Source organism: Pogona vitticeps, chromosome 4, assembly GCF_051106095.1.
Source record: "Pogona vitticeps strain Pit_001003342236 chromosome 4, PviZW2.1, whole genome shotgun sequence".
NCBI classification, from domain to species: domain Eukaryota; kingdom Metazoa; phylum Chordata; class Lepidosauria; order Squamata; family Agamidae; genus Pogona; species Pogona vitticeps.
Genome location: NC_135786.1, coordinates 91,071,487 through 91,075,743, shown reverse-complemented (window position 1 = coordinate 91,075,743; position 4,257 = coordinate 91,071,487).

Here is a 4,257-nt window from a genome sequence, read left to right as displayed (position 1 = left end):
GCATAGCAATGGGTAAAATATCAAGGAAACCATAACAGTTATTCTTCAGGAATTTGGAAGACATAGTCTACTCAACATACACATTGTGAAGTAATGAATGGAATAAGCCATTGAAATTACCGGAAAAGAACCTGGTAAGGTGCCAGAAAGGTCCTCCATTGCCCCCCTTTTTTGTGGGCTAGAAAGTGGCTGTTCTCCTTCCTCTCTAGAAGCCATGGGGGAGAAAGGAGGAACCTCAGCCATATAAATAGATTGGATCTGTGCAGCTGGAAGGGAACATGTCTGCTCACATGTGTTGAACTTTGTCTCCCAGAAACTCTAGGATTATGGAAGCTATAGACAAACGTCTGGAACACCAGAGCTTTTCTACTCTTGCTACAGAGATAAGAGGGAAAAGAGATAAGGACAGAAGTAAGCAGAAACTTTCTATCCAACAATATAGCTGGGTTAGGCTCATATTGTCAAATTTCTTTATGTATAACATTTTAACATCCTAAACAAACAGATTTTGACTTTCAGGTTTCAGACTGATGATTAAATCCTGCATACATATAATCACAATAGTTTTTGACAGTGATTATTAATGCAATCAAAGGCAAAAAAAGTTATTTCATCACAAAACACTTGAAGAGCAAACATCTGAAACTTAGAAAATCCATAAATGCATCATCTTTTATAGGCATGAAGTATTTATTAGCCAGATGAACATCTCCGAAACTAATGATGTCTTGATTACTTGATTATCAGAAGCATTCCAAAAGAATAAAGAAGAATAAGACCAATCTGGTAAATGGCTGGACCGCTTTGAAACTTGAGTTTATTTTTATTTGAAGAATTTTTGTATATCTTGCAATCTCTGCTGGTTTACCATATCAAAAACAGATACAATAAAGATCCAGAAAACAGAAATGTTGTACCTGCAGCATTGAATAGAGTCCCATGGGACATGACTGCAGATGCAAAAGCTAATCTGAAACCACACAAGCTTGAAGATTAAAGCACAATGTGTATAGGATCTAAAATGTCATTTCTTTTTTAACAGGGTCCTGCAGGCCTGGAGAGACTGGCTTCCCATATGTCTTCGATTTCAGTTCCCCAAAGCACTGGCCAGCATAGCCAACATTAGAGACTAGGGACATTAGTGTGCAAAACATATGGAGGGCCAAAGATCTACAATGACTGACCTCTTATTTTAAGAGGGCTCAGTAGAAGGCCATTGGTTCTATTTCACAAAAGCTTCACACAACCTGTATCATTGGGCTTCAACTTCTGTGGTATCAAATGTTCCAGTTTCAGCTAATCAATTTAATAGAAATAAAATTAATTCCCGTATCTAATCAGTAAGAAATGCACGAGCTTGATGATCTTGACTTTTGTGTTCACTCTGATGAGTAATCATGCTTCTACTTGCCAAGGTAACATGAAAAATGTCTGTATGACGGTTGCCCCATGTCACTCCTGTCACTCACAGTCTGGTTCTCATTTGCATGAGCCTATGGGAGGAGTGGAGGGGCGGAGTCAGCAGAGACAAAGGGTTCTTCAGCGTGGTCTCTGAATCACACATTTGGGTTAAATCAGCGCCTGTGCTGGAACTTCGGAACCTTCTAGAGCTTTTCTGAAAAAGATACAAAGTTTAGGTTGCTCCTAGCACTCATGCTCCATTCCCTCCCCACCTCCAGTTCCTTTTTTTTTTCTGCCATTGTGCTAGGAACATTTTCGAACAGAGCTCTCTTTTGATCAATTTGTCTTGATTTTGGACTGTATTTTTTACTATACTTGCTTCTGTTGCCCCTTAATCTTGGACTGCTTCGACTATTCTTTTGCCTGACAGACTTTGGCTCTTGTTTGACCGTTTCCCCCCCCCCCATGTTTTGTGGATTGCCTGATTGCTAGGCTGATTGGCTCAGCAGGAAGCACCATTATCACCTCAGCAGGAGGCTCAATTATCCACTTATCTCCTGATTACCGTGAGAACTCAGGCTCCTATAGCCTTCTGTGTACCGTTTTATGTCCCCGTCAGGCCCTTTGAGTAAATGTAAGGCGTGCTCCAGGAAGATACCTTTTTATGATAAGCATAGTCTTTGTTTATTTTGCCTGGGGGATGCGCACAATAGATCTGCTTGCCGCCATTGTAAAGAATTTACTAAGGCTGCTTTGAAAGCGTGCCAGCAGAGACTTAAGCTCTATCTTTGGGAAAAGACTCTGTTTGCAACCCATCCCTCAGAGATGGAGAGTTTCTCCATTCCTTCAGGGACCCATGGTTCGGAGACAACTGTGTCTCTCCCCTCTACATCTACTTCCAAGTCATCTAAGCCTTCTAAGAAAGCCACCTCAGGTCCCTCCAAGAAGGCTCCTTCTACATCTAAGGTGCCTGTTCCCAAGGACGTTGCAAAGGCTAAAAAACAGGCGTGACAGTCTAAGAAGTCCAAGGCAAAAGAGATCACCTCTCTTCCACCTGTTACACCCTCACTGCCTTGGCCAATTTTGGAGGATTCGTCAAGGGACCAGGAATCCCTATCTGAAGCAGCTCCATCTTTGCCACTTTCCCAGCAACCTGAGGCATCGCTTGAGCTTGGGCATTCACCCAGTCCGGATAAAGTTGAGGAGCCCTCATTCTGCCCATCTTGGCCCTGCATCTGCCGGCCAGGCGACTGAGACTCCACATTCCCCCTCTTGCTCCCCGAGGAAAGATCTTCCTTCTCGCAAAAAGGGGTCGAAAAGGCGGCATTCTTCCTCCGATCGACGTCGTGATTCTGACATGGAGACTTCCCAACGTCGGAAGAGACACAGGCATGAATGATCTGGATGCAGTCATTCAGGACGAAGAAGGACAAAACATCGACATCGACATTATGATACCGATTCGATGTCATCCTCTTCCTCTTCTAGTTACCGCAGGCACAGAAGGAGGCGCTATTCTCCTTCTTCGACCTCTAGTTCTTCACCTTCTCCACGTCGACGTCGACAGGCTCATAATACTCTCCCTTCTATGGATATGAAGGCTTCTAAAAAGACTTCTTCTACCTCGACGTTGAGGGCTAAAAGTACCCAACAGAATGCTCAGTTATCCTTAGCTGAGACTGCTGTGCATAGAGTTCCATCTGAGGAAGATGACCAGCTTTGTGAGGTGTCTTCCAATCAAGATGAAGAGGTTTTCTCTCCTTTGCAAGCCCAGTCACCAGTGGAGATGGACTCCTTCGAGTCAGATACAGGGAATCCCCATCCATCCTCTCCCTCAGAGGATTTCTCCTCTTATTCACAGATGGCGACCAGAATGGCTAATGTTTTGAAAATGCAAACACAACTTTCACCTCCTCCAACAGATGATCCCATTTTTGGGGACATCGATCGAGAGTCTTCTCAACCATGTAGCCTCAACTACATTTCCCAGCTGTTTACTCTGATTATGGACGCTTGTTGTAAACCAGCCACCCCTCTTTCTATCTCTAGGACAGTGGTTCTTAACCTTTGTTACTCGGATGCTTTTGATGCTTGTTTCCTGATCCTTCCTCTGACGTTGAAAAGATGCTCCATTCCTTGGATGTTAGAAGGGCGTTAGCATATTATGTTTCCAGGACAAAGGACTTTCGGAAATCTGAAAGACTCTTCCTGTGCTTCTTTGGACCACACAAGGGTTGTCCAGCATCATCTTCTACCTTGTCACAGTGGCTTGTCTCCACTATTACTCTTGCCTACCAACTTGCAAGTAAAGATGCGCCTGAAGGTCTTAAGGGACATTCCACAAGGTCCATGGTGACATCTACTGCCTTACTACGTGATGTGGTCCAGAGTGTCCACATTTGTCACCCACTACAGACTGGACCTTCGGGCAAAGAGGGAGATGAGTTTTCGAAGGGCTGTCTTGACATCTGTCCTGCAGTGATGGCCCTCCTTCCGGTAAGTTAGCTTGTCAGTCACCCAAATGTGTGATTCACAGAGACCACACTGAAGAAAGAGAGGTTACTTACCTGTAACCATGATTCTTCAAGTGGATCTCTGTGAATTCACACATTCCCACCCAGCCTCCCCCCTGTGAATTCACACATTCCCACGCAGCCTCCCCACTGCTTATGTTATCATGAGCTCTTGCTCTAGCGGGGAGGGAATGGAGCATGCGTGCTAGAGGCAACCTAAACTTTGTAACTTTTTCAGAAAAGCTCTAGAAGGTTCCGAAGTTCCAGTGCAGGTGCTGATTTAACCCAAATGTGTGAATTCACAGAGATCCACTTGAAGAACCATGGTTACACGTAAGTAACC